Source organism: Sylvia atricapilla, chromosome 1, assembly GCF_009819655.1.
Source record: "Sylvia atricapilla isolate bSylAtr1 chromosome 1, bSylAtr1.pri, whole genome shotgun sequence".
NCBI classification, from domain to species: Eukaryota; Metazoa; Chordata; class Aves; order Passeriformes; family Sylviidae; genus Sylvia; species Sylvia atricapilla.
The window spans coordinates 119,807,364-119,834,110 of NC_089140.1; the positions used below are offsets into that span (position 1 = coordinate 119,807,364).

At 38.1% G+C, this 26,747-nt stretch overlaps 1 protein-coding gene across 3 annotated transcripts in view; it reads right to left on the minus strand.

Annotated features, from left to right (window-relative positions):
• Window positions 1-26,747, minus strand: part of NCOA2 (nuclear receptor coactivator 2) — a 187,519-nt gene that overhangs the window by 74,685 nt on the left and 86,087 nt on the right. The window lies entirely within an intron of this gene.

Below are 26,747 nucleotides of genomic sequence, written 5' to 3' on the forward strand. Positions count from 1 at the left end.
AGAGAGGTGTTCCTAGACATTTCAGAGAGTTCCTATGTTGTTTGGGATTAGCAGAAAAATAAGCATGAGGGCCATGAAGGAGGTGAGTGTATCCAGGAGGTGATTCATACCATACTAAAATAAGAGCTGGAGCCTGTAATTGTATGACCACTTCACTTTGGCATAAATTAGAAATCAGGTATCAAAACAAGAGAGTTCACCACCTCCTTCAAGCCCTTCATCTCTGTCCCACCAGTTCCTTTCCCTCTGCTGGCCCAGTCAGCCATGCACTCAACCAAATGAGGGAGCTGCCGGGGGGGTTAAAGACACAGTCCTCTTCCCTTTTCCTTTTTGACATTTTTTAAGATCTAGCTGCCAGCCTATGTACTGGTAAACAGATGTTCACATTGGAAATCTCAGTTTTCCCAATGAGCCAGCGGAGTGAAGATATTGAAGATGCTGGCAGAAACAGCCCAAAGACTAAGGTCCGAGCAGTAAATGCTGAGAAAGGCCACCCACTGAAACCTGAGCAAGCAAATGATGAGTTGGAGCCATCTCAGATTCAGAATTGACCACCACCTAACATTTCCCCAAATTCGAAGTAAAAGTAAAAAAATAATTTGTTTTTACTGAAAGTATTTTTTTCCACAGAGTATTCTGATTTGGAAGGGACCCACACTTCCAAGGGATCACTGAGTCCAACTCTTAAATGATTTGCCCATACCGGGATCAAACCCACAACCTTGGTGTTACATGGTTAGCCCCATGCTCTGATCAACTGACCTGATCTCAGTATTTTTTTAACCAGTTTGAGCAGAGAGTGGAGTAATTTCCCTTTTTCTAGGTACTGTTCAAGTTCCAAAAGAAAGACTGTATCATACATAGCTTCCATCTGGTCTTTGACATGAATGGTACCAGACTGTATTGGAAAGATACCTGGATTATCTTATTCTCTACTGAGTCTACACATGCAGATCTACATACACCGCTGCCATTATTTTGAGAAGATCCCAATATAAGCAGAGCAAGGCTGTGGTTCTGTGGCAGAGCAGACACAACCCTCAAAGGGAAGATGTGCCATCACAACCACCATCCTGTCCTTGCTGACAACCTCCACCATCCTGTCCTTGCTGCAGAACCCTGTGACCCCACCAGGGCAAAGGCAGAGCCACAGCAATGCCAACTGCACTGCAGGGCACGAGACATCCACCACAGCCTCCAGCGTGCTCTGACACCGGCTGCTCTGTAACAACTGCCTCTCCTCACTGATTTCTGGCCCCAGCAGACATAGGCACCCAAATTCACCCACATATAGAGCAGCAACATACATTCATAGATTAGGAGCTAGGCACTTCCTTGAAACTCTGCAATTTCACAAGTATCACAAATAAGAGCTCCAAGGAAGGTGCAAAATACTGTTTAGGAAACTGACAATATTTAAACAGAGGCTTTGTCAGTGGAGGGCTGGAATTGACCTTGCAGCTCTGTTCCAGTGACTAAATTTTTCACTGACCAAGGTGAGAAAAAATCATCAGCATGATGAAAGCTGTACATTCCCAAGATCTGATCTTTGATCCAGACTCTGATGGTGACCTAAAGCTCAGAAGAACAATTAGGCTTGGAAATCCCTTCATTTCTTCCCAAGTAAACCCTGAGAAATGTAAAGCAGCTATTTTTCTTGAGAAAAGCAAGCATAACAATTCACAAATACCTGTCATCTTCTCACTCTCTTCCCAAGTAGTAAGAAGGTAAGCATTAAGGGTGGACTCCACCCTCCAAAACTCCTTCCTCCTCAAGAAAGTATACAGAAGCTGTTACTGACAGCTTTCCTACCTATCTTTGCTACCTCTGTCAGACCTACTTCAAAGGGAAGTTTTATTTTTGCGGGAACCAGTTTCACCAGTAGCTTCACCAATGTATAAATCAATTCTTCTTGCATTAACACTGATGCTATTCTGTTGGAATCCCACCGAGTCCACACTATCAGCCTTTGCAGGACATATTACAACTCATCTCCCATCATAAACTCTAAACTTTATCCTTCTGTATTAAGGGGAACAAAAGCAGTATCATAATTACAAAACTAGCACCTTCTTCTCTCCTTATTAAACATAGCAAATAGTTCTGAACAAATAATATATGTATTTATTTTGTTTGCATTCACAGGCTATTACATCTTTTTCTCAGCAGCATTATCAGTTTATTCTTAGAATGAGTTACCCATTTCTTTCTCACTCATCATAATTTATTTCTGGAAATATACCACCTACTACCATGTTTGCTTTCTGTTCTCCTTTATGTCTTAATTAAAAATCATTTTCTATACCTCAAAGATTTTTATAGGCCATTTTCTTGTGTTGTAGGTGACTGTGCTCCAGAGCAGAATGTAAAATCCAGAGATAGGTGTCTTGGAAAGTGGCAAGCTAGACAGATGATATCGAAGCAATCTAAAAAAATCTCAAAGGCTAAAATTAAAGTCACTGATCCATATTGAGCACACAGTACTAAAATCAAAAGGATGTGCCCCCAAACCCTTGTCTCCCTAGGTATTTAGGGTCTGACTGGGATAGTTAAAAGTTCAGGTATTCTTTTGGAATTCAGAAAGTAAAATCTATTCCCTAGTTAGGAAAAATGAGGAAGAATCAACTTTTAGAAGGTGTGGATAGGCTCTTCTGTACCACTATCTTACCAACTAAAACACCCAGAAACGGAGATAGAGTTTCCTCTTCAGAGAAAGCTCCCATGCCTGTATTTCCCACCATGCAGGACAGCCTCCTGGGTGCTAGGCTACCCACCTGCCAAAGCTGGATGTTCATGAAGCAGAGGGCAAGGCTGATTAACTCCTGTAGTGCAGAGTCTTAAGGGCTGTGGTCCATACTGCTAAACTCAGGAGTAAGTAGTTCAAACTCTCTGAGGACACAGGGATTGAGGTTTGGCTCCCTTTGGCTGAGGAGGGCTGCAAAGCTTCATCTCCATTTCTCAGCACTGACTCTAACAACTCAAAAGACATGAGGAAGCTCTCCCAGTTTCCTCATGTCTTTTAAAAAGAAAACAGCTGATTCACCTAGCTTTCCATGAGCTAATTCACAATCAAGACCAACGCATACCACTAGATGAAGAGCTTCAGAAGGTTTAGGTACTACTACAAATTTAATGTGGCACAAACAAGAAACTAAAACTACATTTTTCTGAAGTACTTCTGGGCACATATAGTACCAAGGAGCAAGGCCCTGGGAAATTTCCAAGCAAGAAACAGGAAATGTCATAAATTTTTACTGAATTGATAGATGAATTTTAGACACCGAAATAAACATCTGTGGGTCGAAGCAGCTAAATTGTATATTATGCTTTTTGGTTTCTGCCTTAACTTTCTCCATACATATTAATCTGTATCAAAATGTCTTGGTTATTAATTATTATGAACAGTTTTATACTACACAAACATTAATATTTTAACAAGAGAATTCAAGAACTTTTAAAGCACTTTTAAGATATTCCTAGGTTCCTGAACCACTCATAGAAGTTCTCAGCTCAGAAAACAGAAGTCTCACATTTGAAGTCTGAACTTTTCCAGGAAACATGACAATTCAAAACTAAAGACACTATGAGTATGAGAGACTCAAAGTTTTACTCCAGTAAACTTCCCCTTAAGGGAACTACCTTAGATTAGAAAATAGCATTTATCCTGCTCCGCTGATCTTTTACATCTCAACAGGAATTTTCAGAAAGAAGAAAGATAAAGAAATGAAACCACTTGATCCATTCAATGCTTTAGAAGTAGTAAAAATGTAATATCAGCTCTATAATACAAAAATACAGAAACCAAGAACATGTCGGTAAGGATTATTTAGCAAGGTATAGAAAAAATGATTAACCAAATTGGGAATTAGTAAAAACAAAACCAGCAGTAATCACTGCTTTGAGGAGAGAGAGATAAAAACATGCTTGATAATGAAAAAAATAGCATCATATGTCAGATACTGAACTAAGTCAGTTTTATTTTAAAAGAAATCAATTGTCTTCCAAAGTTAAATTTGAATGCATGTCTCACAGAATGAAGTCTAATGCAAGACCAGGCACTCCCATTTGCATTGTGTAAGTTGTTCGAGGGCTGTATTGCACTCCAAAATACAAACATAATATCCTGCTGTGGAATTGGTATTTTGCCTTCAGTGGTGCTACCAGATTTTTCTACTCTATATTATGTTTTTTTCCATGTGTCCTACCCCAACAAAACACCAAAACTATAACAATAACTGAGAGCTGAACTTCTAATGCTAAGATGCTACTCAAGCTTTAATTCCACTGGGCATAAATGAGCAATAGAGCAATGGAAATATAAATACACTCAATGTACCATTTTCCTAAAGGAAGGAGATAATTACAGAATCAGATACATTATTACTAAAAATATCCAAAGTACTAATTTTACTCTCCTACTGATGACCTGTACCAACAGGACATCTCAGGTAACTTAATACTTTTTTCCTATTTATATTTAAGGCCAGAAGTGCATCTTCCCTCTCCTTCCATTTAATTACCACAGGCCAAAGCATCCAAAATACTTGTAAAAATACTACTGACTAATTATGCCAATTTTTAAATGCAAATCACAAACACTCAAAAGTTAAATGAAAAAACTTTTAGGATAGTACATGTTAGTAACTACATTCATTGACACCTAACCAGTTTCTACCACATGCTGGGAGACTGAAACAACAGAGCCTGAAATATGCTTAAATTCCTTTTCTTGTTTTTTTGGTTTTGTTTTTGTTGTTATCAATAATAAAACAATAGTCTCTGCTCTTGTCGTGACGGCACATCCTCCTTTACATCCTCCACCAGCAACTGCTAAAGTTGGAGTACACAGAGAGACTTAACCTAATTATAAAGCAATAGTAAACATCCATCTTTCAAATGGGAACGAAAAGCAGAGGCACCATGAAGTGGGAGACAGGAAAATATCTAGCACAAATCACTTGTGTGAATTTTTACATCCCTTCAACTCCTCAAATGTCACAAAGGAACATGGCATGCAGAGTAAGCCTTCCAACACTGATCCTCAGCCCCAGTGAATTCAGTTAATCACCCAGAGTCAATGTAGAAGAAGATAATGTGCATTTTATCTCTTATCAGAGCAGGCCATCTTCCAAACAAGGCCTGTTAAACTGTCAGATTTATTATAAGCCTAACAAATGCAGTTAAAGAATAAATGAGGATTACACCTTCAAAGCTGCTATTTCAACCTGAAAAGTAGCAAACAAAAGGTAAAGTACCATATAGTGGACAATCAGGTAGCAGTACTATACTACCACCCCTCCAGCCCACCAACACATGAAACTAGTGTACATACAACTGATTCATATGAAAGAGGTTTACTAAAGTCAGTGTTTTATTGAGTAACAAACAGAAAAATACTGTTTACTGACCAAAAATATACAAGTCAGTGAAAAGTTTGGCCAAAAATTTTCTCTAACAGCTAATTGAAAAAAACCAGCTTATAATTCTGTGGTTGTTTATTCAAACATAAAAGCCATTACAGTTCATCCTTTTTTCCTGTGAAGTTGCCATGACTAGAAAGCTTTCAATCTCAGTTTCAAAATTAGAAATGTGCTCTGTGTAACATTAATTCTGGTAGAAGCCAGAGGAAAATTGGAAGTCACATGCAAATTCTGTTCTTCACATTTTTTCCTGCTTATGAACCCTTTTTTCACTGGCTTCATTTCAGAACTGGAAAATATTTAATATTGATACACACTGCAATCTTCAATCTTTCTGGTGAAGGCAATGCTCACTAACCACTTTCCCAGGCCTCCAAAGGAAATCGCTGTCAGAGGCAGGATAAGACACTAGATCAGAGGAGGGGGGGGTGGCACTGGAGCCTAAGGCCAACCTTTCCTTTGGTCAGCCACAGCAGCTCAGGAGGAACTTTAACTCCCAGCACATTCCACAGTGGCACCTGTCAGAGTCCCAGGCAGTGAACGCAGCCCGCCCGCCCCACGTGCTGCACCACACTTGGAGAAGCTCAGCCTTTTGACACGCAAAACTCGCTTGGCACAGGGATTTCAACAAATCTAGACCAAAAATGGGTAATAGGAATTATTAAAATAGGAAAAGGAATAAAAAAACCAAGAGGTGAAAATCGAGGGAAATAAAAGGAACAAGGGAAAAAAAACAAACTGCATTGTCCGGTAAAATAAGATGTAAGCAAGAGATCTACAAACAAGAAGTGTGACAGAAAAGAAAGTTAAAAGATAAATTAAACCATCCTCCTGAATTCCTGGTATAATAAGTAAGCCCCATGCTCTACAATCAAGTTACCTATTCCTCTCCTTCACCACTAAATACCTGGAACCCCAAACAAAACAAAGCCAATCTGCCAAAATAAACAAGGTGTCCAATACCTTGGTTGGTGATAGTAACCTCACATTAAAAACAAACTCATTTATTTAATGATATGCTTCCTTCTCAAAACAGCATTACCACTTTTACTACACATGAAACTGTCTAAAATCTTTGCCACCCTGCAACAGTCACACAGTATAGAGCAAAAAGGGAAAACAGAGTTTCTAAAAGGAAGGTGATAGCAGCAAGCTGAAAGACTCTAGTCACCTTTAAAGGATTTGTGCTGAAAGCTGACATGCACCTGTAGCCTCTTCTATCTTTTCTATTCCTTCTATTTTAAAGACAGTCTATTAAAGGTAACATTAAAACAAGATTTATGGCAGTATTTAGCAAACTCTACTTTATTCTTCAATTCCACAAACTTTACTAAGAAAAGAAACATAATTTACTTGGAAATGCCATTGAGCCATGTGTAAAAGAACTGAAAACTGGCTCCAACATCTACTACTCACATTTTTAAGCTGAAGGCTCCTTCCTCAATCTTTTCCCTCACTCCTGTGTAATGGCTTTAGAGTGGTGTATTAGACAGTAAGAAGACGACATATTCCATTTGCAGCCTGAAAGCCAATAATGCTCATGAATTTTTTACCTGACAGACACTTCAAGATGCCACTGGGAAGATCGTCTAATAAACACATTAGGCTGCAAATGGGCGGTAGCAGCTCTTTAACACATGCTGTAACAATCAAATAAATGGCTAACATTAATGTTCAGTGTTACAGACTGGGATTTAATATGACTTTCTGTAAAATCCACCTACATCTTGAAGGAGAAAGAGGTTTTTTTTCAGCTACTCAAACCCACAGGTTTGAAAAACCCTCAGTTCTGCTTGAGACTTTGCCAAAACCCCTCCAGACTGACCCCAGCACTGTAGGCTGGCTCCTACCTTCTGTATTCCCATAGGCTAAGGCTCTTAACAGAGCCACTCACTCAGCTGCTTATGGATTAGGCTACGTCAGCGCCTCTAATATGCCCAGGAATAGCAAAACCAGGCTCTAATAAAACTACAGTGAAAAAATACCCGAAGAAGAAGTACCTTTTTTTTTTTTTAATATACAACAGGTTGCTTAATTTCTACTTTTAAAGAGGAAAAAAAAATCTGTTTTCATCAAAACATTGTCAAAGAGGAGACAGGTGTTACTACTGAAAAAAACCCTTCAAGACTCTGTATCATAATTTCAGGTTTGGGATTCTCTTTCTCTACTTATTGAGAATTGTTTGTGATTCTTAATACTCAAGGACAAAAAAATTCAGGTTAATATCACTAAAACTTCCCTTTAAACTCCAAATTAAATAGCAAAATACAATGCCAGCATATATACATATCTCTAGATCTGTCACTCTTACATCCTTTTGTTTGTATTAGGTAGGTAGCTAAGTTAAAAACCAAACTAAAACAAAAGTTATTCTAAATTCATTTAGCCTTCTATGATGCATTTAATAAGTATTAAACTGTAGCTGCAAAAAATACTAAGCCTGCAAGCATTTTCACAGGCAAAGGTGTCCAAATTCCCACATAAGTTGTTTATTTAATCTAGCTTTTTGTCTTGTCGTTTACAATTATTAACAACTTATGAGACTGATTTCAAAACCTACTATTTCATATCTACTGTGATATAAAATAAAACTTTGTGAACAGCATAGCTGATAAATGAAGCAAATCTAGCAACTCAGAAAAGGATAATATTATAGGAAACTTTGTATTTAAACAGCTTTTATTTCCAGCTGATGATACTTCTGGAACAGTGAGTTAAGCATATTTTAACTCCTACTGAATCTTCTCCACCAATCTCAGTTTCAAAACTGTTATTTGTCCACTTAAATTCCCACACCAACTTTCCTCCCCAGAAACCACCAAAAAGCAAGGAGAAAATCAGACTCGAGAGAAAGGAAAAATGGAGCAACACTCACAAATGTAAGGCATCGTGGAAAAACTCAAATCCAAGAACATTTTCTAATCTTATAACTGACACAAATGTATACAACACCAGAAAGCTTATACAGTTTGGTGTGATTTGCAAGACGCCCATCTTAGCAGTGAGAAAAATATGACCAATCACATAAACAAGGGCATTTACACATCTCTGTAATGTGGGCTTGCCTACACCAGGATTTCACTCCAGTTAACTGCCTGTCAAACACCAGTCTGTTTACATCAGATAAAACATATTCCATTGATAAAAAGCCCAGGAAACATGGCACTTTATAGGTAAAAAGTAGAGGGCAAGCCAGATAGAAACACAGGGTGTTTCCACACAATTTTAATTTCCATAAACTGAAATTAATTTTTGTTAAGAATAAACACAGTGTGTTTCCACACAAGGTGCATATGGTACATAACACACAGAGTTATAGGACCTACCCACAGAGATATTAAACTTATATTTGAATTCCTTCATTTATCAACCTGAATTTCAGTGACTTCACATAGCTGGAGAAGGTTACTAGGACCTGCTTAGCATGTCTGCCCACTCAGGTGCAATGCGATGTGCAACCCAGGCTTCAGCAAAAGTTGCTTATGTTGCATGCCACCTTCCATATCTATAACCTGGGCACCAAAATAATGTTCCCTCAGCCCCAGAGTAGATATGGTTACTGAAAGCACATAATCTTACTGAAACTTTTACTGCACTTCAGTAATTCCAACTCTATGTGTCTTCTCTGGCACCTCATCAAAAACTGAACTCATGTTTTCAATTTTCACATACCTACAGCACCATGAGGGTTTATTTTTCTTTTCTACCTCACCACCCATTACTAGGAAGTATGCTGAAACTTCAGGCCATTCTTTTGAATGCCAAGCACTGAATTAAAGCTCTGAGTTGCAGAAAGTATACCTAAACATTATCTATTAACATTTCTACACTTTTTGCTATCGTTATTATGGTGAAAGAATAACCCACTGCACACATATGTACAAGATAGTACTCCACACTTCCTCCTATAACACTGAGATGCTTTCATAAGCATACATTTCATTTAACAGTGTATAATAATAAATTTTCAAATTAAGAATCAAGAATTCAAGCTGCTTTGTTCCTAAAGGTTGCAAGTTAACAGTCTGAAGTCAAACATACTTATAAGCAAATGGTAATACTCAACTCCACAAATGGCCACAGTCATGGTAAATTTAACAGCTTAAGGTGAATTGGAATTCACTTTGATGTCGTCTCTGCCCACAGAAGTTCAGAATGCTGCTCCACTTCTTTAAATTGTACACCCAAATTATCCTGTTCTGTTTACCCATCCTCTCTGCCTCTGAAACGCATTTAAGAGTGTCTGTCCTGGAAAACTCAGTGTCCTCCTCAGCTCAGTCCCAGAGGGTGCCTGCCTAGTGGCAAGGATGTGGTTCCGGATGTTATGGGAGAGACCAGATGGAGAATTTGGCCTCTATTCCCATCCCGTATTTGTATGAACAGGTAGATTCCCCCAGCAGGTGCTTCCTGCTGATACTGGTCCACATGCCAGTGCCATCCCTTTCTACTGGAGCAGTAGTGTAAGAGTTGGGAAGTAGAAAAGCTTTTTTCTTATTAACGTTGGAAGAGCAACCAATTTAATACATGCTTTTTGAGAGAGTACAGCTATATGCATGAAAGATGATATCTTCATCCCCTCCCAACAATGCAGAATTACAGCTTTGTACTTAAAATATAAATATATGCTAGATGAACATAAAACTTCTGGCAAAGCTACTGTGAGTGCTAATGTTGCACATTGTTATTAAGCACAAAAATTAAAGCCACCAAGTTATGCCAGAGCCACACATGAGTGTCTTGCCAACACTTACAAAGTATGATTAATTTGGTGTTCTTAATATATCCATGAGTTCAAAAACTGGTCTGTGAACATGAATAACAGTTATTAACAACTTCAGATTCCATGTCAGTTTTCATTTTATTTGCTTTAGTAAAAAAATGCAACCAGCAATAACAGAAGAAGAGGAATTTGTAATTGTCATTTTAAAGCACTTAAAAGCATTAAACTCATAAAAATGTTGTTGCTTTACTTAGTCAACTGCCAAGAAATAAAACCTGATCAACACCAGCTTTGTAGTCATGTGTGTCTATGTGTATATACATACACACATATATATGAATACAGGCTGTGACCAAATAAAATATTCATAGAAATGGCTATACAAGTCAACCAAAAGAAACATTTAGTTTATGACTAGTCTGTCATGGAAGCTAAGAGCAGGCATCTTGGAAGAAGGTACTAGGCAGCTGTAGATGATCCTTCCCCCCACATCTGCTCTCTGTCTCTGACAATCAGTGGTACAAGCTTAGCTGCAGTGTTGCTGCGCCTCCTCCTCCCTCTGAACCTATCTTCAGTGGTGCCTAATTCCATCTTAAATCCATATATACCTTTGGCCACCACAATGCTTACAGACAACACCCTATAAGCTTTACAACAGCTCTCTATAAACTCTCCAAAGCAGAAGTGACACTGTAAAAAAATTAAACAGTTCTATGGGTATGCTATGACTCAACTGAAATAAATCAGAATTTTATCACTGACTTCACTGAAGCTTCGATTTTCCTCCTAGTCTGCTAGAAGAAGATGTCAAACTGTTATTTTTCTCTTTTGTAGGTCATAAATCACTCCATGAGCCTGAAAAAGCTATGCTTCTATCCTGCAGCCCAAAGAAAACAAGGTTACTCTATTAAAGCTGAATGCTAATTATGAGCCATTTTATTCTCTTTGTAAAAATAAACTGGAACTAATTTTTGTTAGTAATGAAACAGTTTCTGGTAAAGAGGAATCACAAGTGCTAAGAAAGAATCAATGTCTACTCCAAGTATTTTTAATTTTGGATTGTAATGGAATATAATTACTAAAAAGAGAAACACCCACTACATTCATAGAAGGAGCTGACCAGAAGTCTGCAATACACTGCCTCAAAGCAAAAAATAACACACATTTATAACTACTTGGACTGAACACCTGGAAAAACTTCAGGAAAAGGACCAAAAATAATTTTATTCCGTGCAGTTCTAACAGAAGTTTCTTCATGAGAATCTTGTGTTGCTCAATCACAACAGCCTATGCTATCAGGAATGGAAAATCACAGCAGTACAGCATCCTGATGAAGTTTGTTTAGGGACAGCGTGCATAGGAAAAAATTAAATGGAAGCAGCAAAGAAGATATTCAGGTACAAAACACACTGCCGATTAAATGCTTTTATCGTAAGCTTTTGGTTTGAGTCTTCATTCACAATTTTCATCCAATTCCTGCACTGTTTCTTATGGTCTGTATCCTCACCACCCAGCCAGTCCTCCCCAAGACCTCACTGTACACCTTCAGCTATCAGGGCAACTACACAGGGATCAGCCTCCCCCTGGCTACTGAGACCAGCCCACTTCTGAGGGACCCTGGCTTTCACACCTTATGCCTCACTTCCAGAGACCAAAGCTTTACCTGCTAATAGTAATTTTTAGTCCAATTCAAGCATCCTTCTAGGCCTGCCACGGATGAACACAAGCAGTAAGAGAAGCTAAGGAGGAATGCAGGCAGTAAAATGACTCCATCGGGATTTCCTCCCAAGTACAGTGATTATCAACTTACAAACACCCTTCTCATTTACTCAGCTCCAACAGCTTGGCTTATAGATCCAGTCCTCAGTCCTTAACTCAGCTTTCTTATTACAATTATGGGGCTATTACGTAGTAATGTGCCAACCAATTTATTCTACTTAATAAAGTAGATTCTGAGAATCAAGAATCTACTTCCTGCATTCTCTTCTATGACAAGCCTAAATAAATAAATAAATAAATAAATAAACAATGTCATTATAAAATCTAACCAGACAATTGACTTCCCAATGAAACTTATTATTAAAAATCATCCTAAGAGCTCTGGAGTGAAAAAAAAAATAATTTCTAAGTACACCTCTAGTTCATACACTCCAAGAAGGGTGTTTTTCCTACAATATTGGTATATTTTGCAATGCAGTTTTCTCTCCTTCCTTGCACAAGAAATTTCCCTTACAGAGAGGACAACAAAAAAGGGGGAGGGAAAAGAAAAAAAGAGAGAGCAACACCTTTTAAACATTACCAGTGTAACCCTGCTGACTACAGAAGTATACTAATTTTGAGAAGTGGGCAAACAAAATTACTCTGGTCAAAGATAGTTTTATATATGCTAGATACAATAATTCTGTAAGAAATTGCTTACAAAAGAAGATATGCCAACCTGAGTTTTGTGAGAACACAAAGCCACCTGAAGAACACAGTCTACACAAAAGGTTGATTTTGTTCCAATTTCCCCACTTTTAATACATCCTAAAAGGCATCAGGGAAATCAAAATGACTGTACAAGCAGCAAAAAATTATTTTTCCACAAAACGTAGGTGCCAGCGTATCAGAAAGCACTACTCAGCCCCCCATTATCTTGTTAGATCTTCTGTGATGAAATAAAGGAAGAAAACACAAGAAGCAGAGAGGAAGTTTCATTGTTCTTGTGGCTTCGGCATTCGGTGCCGTGAACGTGACAGGCTCTCAAGGCTCCGCTCCACGGCACCGCCTGCCCCAGGCCTCTGTACCAAAATGTTACTATGCTGCAATTAAAATAATCAAACCCAGACAAAAGAGAACAAGCAAATAAATAGCACAAACTTGTTTACGTTTCTGGCTCTGCCCTCACAGTATGAAATAAAGTCTCTTCAAACACAAACTACATTAATTTAAAAAACAATAATATTTTCCTTTCTCCCTCCTATCTCAAAGTAGCATGAGTTTTTCAAAGTCCTAAATAAAATAAACTAAGGCATTTCCTGTATGTATTTAGTTAATTATTAAACCGATTCTAAGCATGATAGTCACCACCACTACTTCAAAACGAATCCAGGGAAACACACTTTTAGCAAACTGCCAGTGCACTGCAGTACTGACTGATTATATGCATCCTCTCAACACTGCCCTTAACTTTGGAGGCAAATTTCTAAAGAAATGACAACCAGCACTCCTATAAAATCCAAACACTTAATTTTAGCTTCTTTTTTTGTGGTCCAGGATTAGTATTACTGCTATGATTTAAGGAGAAACGCTGGGCTTAATGCTGTGTAAGAGAGGAAAATAAAGTCAACAAGCCTGCAATAACTTCCCAAGCAGGGGGGACAGCATACTGTCTTCACTTTACTACAAGTAACTACCAATAACCTTTTTGAGAGGGATATTATTAGTTAATTAATCTGCAATATTAAATGCTGTCCTCCCAAGGTTAAAAGAAAGGTAAATACTGCCAAGATATTTAATGACATCATCATGCATAACCATGAGATAAAAAACGAGGCCTGAAGATTAACTGAATGTCATTCTGTTTACAGGATCATGAACTTGTAAAGAAAACTATTAAGATTAGAGAATAGAGAAAGTTATATAACAACTACCAATGTTTCAGTATGTTTTGTCTACTCAAGCTCTTGGTCAGAAAGAGAAAGCTTTATTGCAAAAACGTCTCACTCTGATATATTTTGTACTTTTTCATGTGCATATAAATTACTGACTATTGAATAGCAATTACTGCAACGAAAAAGACACGCTCAGGCTCCACCTCCTCTTGACAGTGGGAAAATATAGATGGGTTTGTGTATTATTCTGGATGCCAGAAAACTTGCTTACAAAAATATTTCCTGTGCACTAAGATATATTTAGCCTCATAAACCCATAAAACTGTCACAGGCAACCACAAGTACACCTGTAGCCATTAAAACAGGGGGGGTGGGGAGGGGGACAACGACAGAAACTGCAGACTCGAATTTACATCCTTTCTTTTCAATTGTTATTTAGAAACATCATCTTTAAACTCTATTACTCCGACAGAAATTAGCTGTTCCTCCCACTCCCCCAAATCAACCCTCCCCAGCCCCCCTGCACCCCCAGCATCCAGACACCTATGATGCACATAGGAGCACACATATGTGCAAAGAGAAAGCACTAACAATGAAGTCACAGCACTTCAGAAACACACCTTGTCGTCTTCCAGCCTTTGCAGATGAAGGCAGATCTTACTAGTTTTTTCTGCGTCTTCAGATCAAGATGAAGATAAATCCCCCACCCATCACACTGGTTGTTTATTAAAAACAGGAGGGAAAAAAAAAAAAAAGAAAAAAAAATTTTTTTTTAAAAAAAGGAAAAAGGAAAAAAAAAAAAAAAAAGGAGTCGATTACCAGTAAATTTACAGCCTTAAAAATATCAGCTCTCCATTATCCCAAACCAGTGTTATGTCTTGATGTAAACCAAAGCACATGCTGAGTGAGGACGTGCGCACACAGCAGCTTATCATCTCTGTCATCTGCTTCTAATGACAGCTGACAAACTGGCCACGCTAATCCTTCCCTAACTGCTGATCAGAGAGATCCCCCTTTGACAATCCAGCATGGTGGAGTACTCGAAAATTCCTCCTGCTTCTGTTCTGTTGCTGCTCTAAAAAGCAGTTTCCTTTTCATTGAGATAATAGCCTTTTCTGCAGTCACGTGGCACCCGGGCTACATTAGCAGAGCTTGATGATAACAGAGTAACTCCCCTCCCTCCCTTCTGCTGATTTTAAGTGTACGAGTGCTGGAGAAAGCCAAACCTGGCACCCCTGAAATCATTTTGCATCTTCCTCTATTCAAAAGCAAATTGTGCTGTCGATGTGGAAGGGGAATGTAAGGGCTCTCTCTACTTCTTGCACCAAAACTAATTAGTGAGTACATTTTTAAGCAGTGTCTTTGTTGGGGCACACACACTAGTCATAAACATGCCATAGGAGACTAAACTGAATATTAAACATGCTTAATACTGAGTATCTGGCATGCTAAAATTATTCTTTCCCCCCTAGAGTACTTTAATTTTTTTGCCTGTAATTTTAGTTCTGCTGCAATAAATACCCTTCTCTCAGCAACAACCTATGGTTCGACTCCTCTCAGCACCCAACTGTCCTGGAAATGCAAAAAAGCACAAATAAAAAATTAGCCACACTACAAACTCCAGTGTCAGTGTCAGTGCTTCTACATATTAAGTGACATCATTTATCTTGCTTTAACTCAGTACCACAACAAATATCTTAAGCATTTTTTAAACACACTGTCAAAGTGGGAAAACCTACCTAAGCTTTAGCTTCAGAGCTCCCTCCTGAATGCCAAACCCTGGGCGGGTTTGCACCTCACTATTCAGAAGTTTTCCTGCTTGTAAAAGGCAAAGTACACAGACAAGTATAATGCTATGTCCTGCCTTCACTGAAGTAGTTCACAGGCTACAGAACAAGCCTTTCCTCCTCTGTGTTAGCACCATTTCCCTATTACCTTGGCACACAGCATAAACATACCCAATTTATTCCCCCCACCTCTGTCCTCCTCTGATAGTACTGGGCAGTGCAGCTGGGCACAGACCAGAGTAGCCTTACCCAGACATTTCATTGTTGGGATTTGCAAACTATTTAAGAAAGCTGTGGATGAAGCACTGTATAACAATTGTCAAGCCCACAGAAAAACTTCCGCAGTTTTGTAACTGTTCTTTTCCTATATAATCAAGAAACAGAATTATCTCCTTTTGCTTTAGAATAGATATTCGGAAAAAAGTTCCTCCCCTCAAGAGTGGTTGGCCACAGGCTCCTCAAGGAAGTGGTCACAGCCGCAGCCTGACAGAGTTCAAGGAGTGTTTTGACAATGCTCTCAGGTACACGGTGTGACATAGGGATGGTGCTGTGCAGGGCCAGGAGGTGGACTTGGAGATCCTTCTGGAATTCTGCAATTCCTTCTATTTCCATCTTATCCCATTACAGCACTTCATTCTCCTTAAAGACAACATTGATCATTAACTTACGGTTTCTGCAGGAAACTGGAAAACAGTGTTAGAGACTGTGGCTGTACTCACAAGTAAATAAAATGGAAATTGTGAACAAAGAGTGGCTGTCTTGTACGTACGATTTTTGCCAGTGCTGCCCCATCACGGTTTGTGTTTACCCCTCTTCCTAAGAACAGCTCTGCTCAGGAAAGCAGCCCTGCCCAAGGCTCTGGGGAAACCTGCTCCAACCCTATGATCAATGTCATGAGCTGAGGCCCAACCTTTCTGCAGCAGAGCAGCTGAAAATGAAATGGGAATGAGGCCCCTTCTGGAGCAGCATGAATCCTATTTCTACTCTTCTCTTTTCCATGCTACAGAGGGAATCTGTGAGAAAGATTCTCAGTCCAGGAAGAAATAATCTGGTTCCATAAGGAGAATATATTCAGCAGAAAAACATATTCACAGTAAATTGAGGGGGTTTATTTTCCCCAGGTCTTTCTGAGTATGTTCCTCCTTCTCAAACACTACACTGGATAGAGTAGGCAAAATGAACATAATTTGGAGTTATATATAACTTTTACCCCAATAGAACAGGAACTGCTTTGTAATCTTAACTTTATCTCATTTGGATTTTCCATATTAATTCCTTATCTAAAGAAGATGCATCAAGCATACTAAAATTAAATTGGAAAATGATACTAATGGGACAAAACCAGAAGATTAGGGAGAGCATCTGTGATATTCAAGGAAATATATTAACAATCACCAGAAGGAAAATGAGCTTTCACAAGAATGCACATACACAAAACGCTCCACTTGTGAAGTACAAACCTAAGGAAAACGTAAAAAATGGGAGTATCCCAGTCAGATACCATAGCTAAAACTATCTTGCTAATATTTACAGGAATCATAACACAAGAAATTTAAAGTCAAAACAATATGGTGAGCACAAACACAATAATCACAGTGTTAAAGCAAGAGTTATGTGTAAATAGAAAGGAAGTAACAGAAAAGAGTCATTGTAGCAACAAAATAGGAGCTGAAGGCTGAAAAAGAAGTGAAAGTACACAGATGTTGTTAAAAAGATTGCTTAGTGAAGAACAGTATACAGATAAAGCTAATGGAGAAGTGGGAACATTCCACAGCAGTGTACAGACTAATTCTAGACAAAAAAGGAAAGGAGAAATGAGTGAAAAAATACTCCTGACAGAAAACACTGCTCTCAATGGGAGTAAGAGAACGTGCAACAGCAAAGAAAGAAAGGCTCTTGGCTTTATCAGGCAGTGAGTGAAAACATGCTTCCAACGAATGACAGAGTGGTTGCTACCTTTTAAATAGTTTCACAGGATCATACACTTTATTTGGGGATAAGCAGGCGACATCCAAAACTAGCTCTAGCATTAGAGACTTTTTCATGTTAGGATAAAACACAGACCTTACACAGCAGAAGAGATTCACCTAAGTTTTCTCTAAGAAATATATCTCATTAATACTTTTTCTTTGCCCAGCCACAGGTGACTTTGCAGTAGGCATGGGGAAGATGCAGCTTCACTAAAACACTTACAATTTATGTTCACATAATGGAAACCGAGAACACTGCCTTTGTTGCATGCATTTCACAGTTTTTTAAGGTTTGTTTTCTTTTTCTTCCTTTATTTTTTCTTAAGAAAGAATAAATCAGGCCGACAGGACATACCATAACAATGTGGTGTTCCTTGCCCTTCTAACACACCCACACCTGAGACAAAGACTGGTAAAGCCATCTCAAAACACCTTTTCAGTCTTTTTAATTCCAAAGCATAGCTTTTCAGTCATTTCTCTAACTCTCTCTACCATACCCAGGAGGATTCAATTCTACCCTCACAATCCCTTCAATCCTATCCTAGTTTGGAGTAGCCAAAGGGGTACCCAAATGGACAGCCATAGTAGCAGCCCTTATTTGCAAAATAGCAAGACATTTCAAACTGTGTTTGTAAAACTGCAAAGCTGACCTACTAGGCTTTATTTAAGGCATGAGGCCACTGACTTTTAGGAAAGATGACTGGGCAGCATTAAGTCTCACTCCTTGTGAGAAAGACTGGAAGGGCACTGCACCCAGCATAGAGAACAACCAGAAATTATTAGGACTGACTGCCAAGATGCACAATAAGGATATTACTGCTCAGATAAAGAACAAAGACAGTATAGTGATTTACATGTGTTACAATTCAGTAAATGTAGATGCAAACATACAGTTTTCAAATATTAGGTATTTTTTTTAAACTCCTCTAAATGAACATTAACAAAACCATTGGTTTTTCAAGTCAAAACTGAAAACCTGTTGACTTGAATGTCAATAACATCATCACTTTATCAATCCTAATTGAAAACTAGGATTCTTCCTTTTACCAGCTGATGAAAAAGAATACTGTAGATAAATCTAGTTTTTCTGACTTTTGCATCTCCTCTCAAAGGGCACAGAAGTCATATCACTGGAATTTGTAGCATCTGGCATTGCTCACAGTCAGTCTCTCTATTAGCAGTACATGTACCTACAGTGCTAAGAACCTTTTGATTTCTGTCCATACTGGGGCAATGAAAAGACACTTACTCCTCTCTCAACCTCTTAGATATTACTGTTGACTTCTCTCTTCATTTCATAAAATGTCCATGCTTCTTGAAGACAGCTCATCAAGGCTCTCATAACTTTCATAAACACACATCCAGTCATCTACTCAGAGCATTACACATGCAAGTATCTGCAACATCTAACTAGAGAATTCTATACTGAGGTGTGTGTGCCATATATAGCAATTAAATTCTGTATGGGCATGTCCACTGAAAACTGTGGGTTGTTTTGTTGGGTTTTTTTTTATTATATGTTTGATGATGTTTTTAAATTTTTGAGTAACAGATGATGAGGATTTCTTTTTTCTTTTTAATCTCTACTGTTTCACTCTTCTGCCTTTAATTAAGAAGAGATACAAGAGAAGAGAAAGGGATTCTTTCAGTGCAATCTGGAAATGGTCAGCTCCTGGCTCAGTTCTTTCTCTTCCTGCAGACTAAAAAAGGTTGTTCTCCCCTGCTCAGAGCCTCTGAAACAGAGTGCTTGCCAGTGCTCTCTATGGGTTATACACAGAGAGGAGCTCTATGGTGGAAATGAGCCTCAATCTACAGAGAGAAAAGTTCAAGACTACGAGTTGCTTCCATCTTTGCTGAGGGTACACGAGAGGAACTCAGCAGAGGAAGTTTAGCTAGGAGAGAAAAGCAGAACCACAATGGAAATACTAGAGCACAGGAAAAATAAAGTTGTATTAACACAATGTTACATTAATGTATTAACATCAAGTCCTACCATGCATTTTTAACAGAATTCAGCTAAGTTATGATGAGTCTGGGATTTTTCAAAAAGAAATTACTTTACATTCTACAGAATGTGCCTTCCAGTGAATATATTTTTAAAATCAGCTCAAACTCTATTTCACCTCATCTCAAAACAGAAGCACTTCTAAGGACTTTTAATAGTAAAAGATTCCCAAAATCCGCAGACTGACTGCTGGCAAGATTCATTGGCTGAGATCTGAATTAGATGAAAGTTTAGCCTAGATAAAAGTCAGATAAGAAAATTTTTATTATGAATAACAAAACAAAATCATACTAATTAATCCAAGGATAATGTAGGTTTTCTTTCACATAGTCTTATCTATAAATAAAATATTTCTAAATGACAATATATGATTCAATCAAGGTAGAGGATTAGAGATGAAATAATTTGGTGAAATGTCAAGGTTTCTGATAACCAGGCAGGGCAGAACAGTGTAACACTCCAGCTGGCCATAACACCAACAGTGTGTGAACTCAGCAGGATTTGATACATTGCCTGTGTTTCCCTTGAAACAGAAACTTGCTGCTGTGTTTAATGCAAGTGGGACCTCTATCTTTTAGTTCAGGATACGGCAAATTATTCTGCCATACCTGGTGATGAATACTCAGGTCTCTGCACCGATATCTCTTTCTTATGAGAAGACTAACATTTCCCAGGAAGTCACAAAAAGCTCATGTCTCATCAATGTTCAGCAGTCTTCTAACTGCTAGTGGCCTGCAGACATTGCCTGGCATTTGAAAAGCCAGTTCCCATAAGAAGCAAGCAAGAAAGACACAGAAACTATATCTTGCAGATCCTGAAATTCTGGGCTTTCACATCCTTCCGAGAGACCTTGATGAAGAAAGGAGGTGCTACTGATTACAACTGGTGTCACTTGGGAGAAACTGGAACACAGGGACAGCTGCTTTTTACAATTCTGAGAATAAATAATAAGCTAATTTAACATTGCATCATCCACTCTCATCAATTTTAACAAGCTCCTGAAGCAACATTTAGTGATGCTGAATGGTGAACGGCGACAATGAACAGCAAACATTGATGACTGACCCCTTGCCTTAACCACTCAGAATGTGGTACACACTAAAGCAGGGTCATGCTCCAGATTTTGGTATTATTTAACATCCAAAATATCAGGGGATGAGATGAGGTACAGAAGAGAAACTGAAGAAAGTTAGGTTTTCTATTAATACATTTCCAATGGTAATTTCCATCAGTATTAGACAGTACCATGAAACTTAACTGAGCCCAAGCACAAATACTCCTGAGAACTACAAGACTTGGCACCATTTGATGAGAAAACCAAAAGTCAGAGACTGCAGCCTATCAAATAAAACAAAAAGTGAAAGGAAAAGCAGGAGCAATTGAAATTATTTTGACTACCAATAAAATAATTAAACACTCTCCTATGAAATAAATATCAACTTCAGGACAATTGGTTTATGCTCATTTTTATAATGAGGAAGATGTGACAAAATTGGCATTTAACTTTAGTATTGTGCAAATCTAGAAACTAAAAATGCCACTTGTGAGAATAAAAAGAGGGAAAAACCCACAACCCTTGTGATAATTCAACAGCAATGACTAAATGTAGGGTATTAAGGAATATTTAACATAATGACAGTTGCGTGTTCAACAGAAACCAGACTTGCTCATTTATCACACAAAAGCGCACGTTTGCTATAAAAGCAGCGGTAATAAGAAATGACACCTTTAAAGAATGTAAGACAATTCTAATTTCATTTAAGTGAAGAAGCAATAAAATTTAGGCATGCAGGTAAATATTTACAGTAGAAACAAGACAATTCTCACAGAGGCTTAATTCTGAGCAGAAATGCTACACAGTCTCAACTAATCCCCAATGTGGTTAGCACTGAATATTTAAGTCTATGATAAGAGGAAACATGTCAGAACTTAGGTCTACTGCTAACTCTTAAAAGTTTAACACACTGAATTCCAAAATTGGAATTTGTTTACAACTTTACTTTGTACTAGGTTTTCCCTAAAATCAACTGCAAAGTCGGTTCATATGTAAGACTGAAGGGAGAAGATCAGAAGCAGAATACCACTTCATCATTTTAATCTGAAATATTTAGAACATAAAGCAAATTCTGTCCCATCCTGAGGACTCCTACACATATTTATGTCATACTGTACATCAGTATGAAAAAGCCAAACACAATATTTGAAAATAGACGGCAGACACATTACAACTGCTATCGACTGCAAATAGCAGGCCTGACAGATCTTCCCTCAATGTAGAATTAGTGACCCACACTATGTTTATACACAGTAAATTTTCCACAAAAGCAATCTCAAAAGTATTACTTTAATGAAAATATCAACAATATGGGCAGTGCATTTCATTTTATTAAAGACTGCTTTTGAGCATGTTGTACTGAAGCACAAGATACAAGGTCAGTTAAATGAGGAGAAAAGTCAAGTTTGGAAGAATGCATGGCTATTTCATTGCCTTCCTTTTTGCAAAGAGATTCCCATCTTTACCTTTCAAGAACATGGCTGTCATGACTCATCTTGAAAAAGCAGTACTTGACAGTTCACAGGACTATTTCTTACAATCATTAGCAAATAACCTTTAATATGAGACTTATGAGTAATTTAGATTTTTACATATTGCCAGTCCCAGGTTCTTAAGAACCTACATTTTCTAAGCTCTTAAGTTAATAATGCAATAATATATAATATTGAAGCCATATATCGTAAGTGAAAAATAAATATCCTTTTGAGAAGAAATCAGCCAAGTTTAAATTAACTGTCCTTTCTGCTGCGTGATTCCTTCCCCAAAACTAAAGAGAAAATAGGTAGAGCATGTAATATATCAAGACAAAAAGAGCTCAAAGTAAACATTTTGCTGGCAGTTTTAACAGCAGTATGGCAAAGACACAGACAATTTGAAATAATCTGGACATAAAGTCATAATTTGCCTTCAAAGGTCAAAAATGCCACCACAATCCAACAGACAGACAAAGCAACTGTGAGAGAACTGATGTGCTCTGTTTCCAAACTGCACCTCCACCAGAGAAGCAGGATACCCCAACAGGGCCACCACCTTAAACTCCAAGCACATGGCCATTACTATTGTTCAGAGGCAATCCAGCCTTACTTGCTAAACAATATCTCATGACTTTGTTTTGTGATGTGCATTTGTATCAACCAATTTGCAGATGACACTGCAGTGCTAATTTTGAATAAGGCCATGTAGGGTCCTGGACATGAGAAGGCTGATTTTCTCTTTATTATTATATATGTGACCAACAGGTCAGGGGAGGTGATTCACCCCTTCTACTCTGCTCTTGTAACACCCCAGCTGGAGTCCTGCATCCAACTCTGTGGCCTCCAAAAGAAAGGACATGGATCTGATAGAGTGAGTCCAGAGGAGGGCCACAAAGATGATCAGAGGGCAGGAGCACCTCTCCTAGAAAGACAAGGAGAGTTGAGGTTGTTCAGCCTGGAGAAGTCTCCTGGAAGCCTTACGGAACCTTTAAGTTCCTAAAGGCAACCTGAGGAGGGACTCTTCACAAAGGCATGTAGTGACAGGACCAGACAAAATGGCTTTAACCTGAAAGAGGGTAAGTTTGGATTAGATATTGGGAAGAAGTTCTTTACTATATGATAGTGGCAAGATGCTGGAACAGACTGCTCAGAGAGGTTGTGGATACCCCATCCCTGGAAGTGTCCAAGGATAGGCTGGATGGAGCTTTGAGTAACCTGGTCTACTGGAAGTTATTCCTGTCCATGCAGGGGAGTTGGAACAGGATCATCTGTAAAGTCACTTTCAACCAAAACTATTCTGTGATTCCAGGATGTTATGGGAGTTGTGGGGTTTGGATACTATTGTTTTGGAATAGCTACACAGATACTCTGATAACCACTCACGCTTTTGAAAATGCTTCTAACTTAACTCAGCAGAGCCAAGGTTCAGGGACAATCACTTTACTCCCAGAAGAGAGCCTGACAGGAGTAGATACAATGAAATTTAAGTGAACTGAGGCCATGAATTAACACTAAAGCGAGCTTTGTTCTCAAACTGGTGTGATTATCTTGATTAGCACGTTTGACATTGCATTTGCTTGCTGATGTTACTGTTCAAAAAAAGTCAGAAGGATTGTTCAGCCCCTGTTCAGTCAGGGGCTGCTGAAGGATTGTTTTTTTCCTTTAAAAGTTTTTGGGAAAAAAAATCCCACATTCTCCACTTTTTAGATTTTACATGGGAGAGGGTGCAACATACAATGATGACCACCCAGAAATGTAAGTTCTTCCAGATCAAGAGGAAAAGATATCTACAGTGAAATAAATTTTACGAACAATATTGAGAAACCAATAAAGAAAGGCAAATCCGTGTCCCTATCAGCCAAGAGAGATGCAATTTCTTAAATTACCTGCTGCCTGGAGACTTTGGATTTAAGGCAATTCTGATTACACCGGCTGTCAATACTACATAAATGCATATACAGTGGGAACTGAGGGGCACATGTGAGAACACTTTTTGAGAGGAGCAACAGTGGAGAGCTCCCAGTGGAAGCAATAAATGGTGTGTTGGAAATGAATTAACAGGGTCAATTAAAATACCTCAACTTTAGAAAACCAGGTATATGAGACTACAGCTCCTGTCTGCAGTGCTGCTCTTCTCCACAAAAGTGTGGCTTAAAAAAAAATTCTGTGGTCTCAATATTATTTTATGACTTTAAATATTTCATACTACAAGGGGAAAAAACAGCAAAGGAAATACTGAGCTGCAGATCCCCTGCATAACACTGACACTAACATTTGTATTTACAATGGACATTACTGAGACGGATAATGAGAAAGAAGTGGCAAAGTATCCATTTGGGTTCAGGTTCTTAGGAAGCTTCCATGACACAGTATCCCTGCAACTTCTAATACATCACACTCACTTAATATCTGTGCTATATGTAAATTAGATTAATTACTTTAATAAATATGTAGCCTGCAGTACCTCAGCATTCTTAAGAGTCAGAGTGGTGGGCAGATAAGAAAAATCAGACTAACCAAGACATCAGATTCTACATCTGTGAGGAGGGCTGGATGAAAGTATCCAATAAATACAAAGACCATGCAGAACAATGCCTAAAGTATAATGGAAGAGAGCCAATATGGAAGGCAACATAAAGGGAAATACTTCCAAGCAGATGGCTCCTTTTAACCAGACACTTTACAATGGTCTAAAAGTACAGTTGTCTAAATGAAATGTATTGATATGTAGAAGTAATTATTTTTAACAGTTCTTAACTGTTTAACTTCTGAAAAAGCTCCTATTTGGGAAGAGCATTGCTTTCTTTCACCACCACAATCTGATTTCTGATTCGTAACATTTTCCCAGTCTTTCCAACTGGGACTTCAGCTGTAAAGCTGTCCTTTATGCAAAAGCCCAGTAGAGAACCAAATGTATCCAGAAGTCTCTTATCTCCAAGAGTTTTAAAATCTGTGCAAGAACCTTCTTCCCTCAATTGTCAGCATTAGAAAGTCTGTGCCTATCCCAAATAGTTAAAAGCTCTTTCATATTTAGCTGGATACAAATTTGACCTAATATTTGGATTTGAATTAAAGGCCAAGCACTTGAGATTTATGCTAAAGTCAAAGATTTCATTTCTAGGTAATTTAAGTGTGCTCCACTGAAGACCATTCCTTACATTCTTTCAGAGGCCAAAACTGTTACAGAGAAGCCAAATTATTAAAGTAGCATATGTCAGCAAGAACATGCACAGCAGTTCTACAAAACCTGTGCTAGCTGCCTACTGATTTCCAAGTACATTTGAGAATGTTCACACTGAAGTGTAAAGGCCTGTTCTTCCAACAAGCCTATTCTTGCTTTCTGTATGCTTTATATCTCTACCTATGTATGTATTCAAGATAAGCTAAGCATACACACACATATAACATATGCCTAAATTAATAAATTAAATAATGTAAACAGCAGAGAACACAACTGTTTTGATGACAAGTAGGAGCTACAACAAATCCTAGGAAACATAATAAAAGAAAGATCAGTTTCTTCTAAAGCACACTGCTGGGCATGTCAATTAGAAAACGAATGATTACAAGCACTAACAGTAATCTCTTACTCTGTAGTAACACTACCACAATTTTGATGTCATGAAACCCTACTTTGCTTACTCCAAAACCCAATATTTGTCTCACCTATGACTATTCTTCTTGGTCTTCTCATATTCACCATTTTTTAAATGTTTATTATTTTGAAAACTACATTTGCACCTCTCAGACAAAGCTAGATATTAACAGTTGAAACCAATTCCTTGGAGAATCCAAAGTTTCAATATTGTCACATGCTCATACACGTAAAATTATATTAGATTTCATACAATGAACACTTTTTTAGGTAGAGCTGTGAAAGTATGACTTTTATTCTCAGGGGGAAAAGGAACAGACAAGATATCTATAACCTTACAGTCTGCATGCTGTGCATGTCATGTAGCAATAAATAATTCATATTTTGACCTTATGGGATACCTTTTACTCATGGATTTCAAAGAGCTTTTGCAAAGGTGGATATATGTTTTATTATCGGAAGTTTATAGATCTCAGGATAAAGAGAGACATAAAATTACCTATTCAAGGTCATTTAGTAAGCCAGGTGTATTTAAGTCAGGCATTCTGCCTTTTTGGTTCAGGTTGCAACTTACAGGGACACTATAAGAAGAGCCAGATACTGCCTTGAACTTCAATTAAACCTACAAGAAAGCATGATGGATGTTATCTCTGTAAAAATACAGAAAATCTAAACATACTCCTGAGTGAGAAAGGAGAAAAATTTACTAACTGTAGGTACGTGGTAGCAGGAGATCACAGGAATTCTCCAGAATAATCTTATGCAAGCATTCTGGAAAGGGCACTGGATTCACAGGCAAGCTGTCAGGATCTGCTAAAGAGGGATGAAAACAAAGCTGTCTTCCTCCACAATGAGATTTTCTTGGAGACCATATCAGTTATCAGAATGAAGCTGAAGAAAGCAGTAGCAGTTCTAGTATACTACAATAAAAATTGTATAGAAAGGTGAACAGTAGAAAATAATACATTTTAGAAAGACTGATTCTATTTCCAGCAACATCCCCAGAAGATATACTACCAGGACTTAAGGTATGTAAACCAGAACTACCCACATTAACTATTCTAGTAAATACTCTTTTTCATTTTCATTTGCCAAAAAAATGGCGTTTCCCTAGATGTTAATAATTAA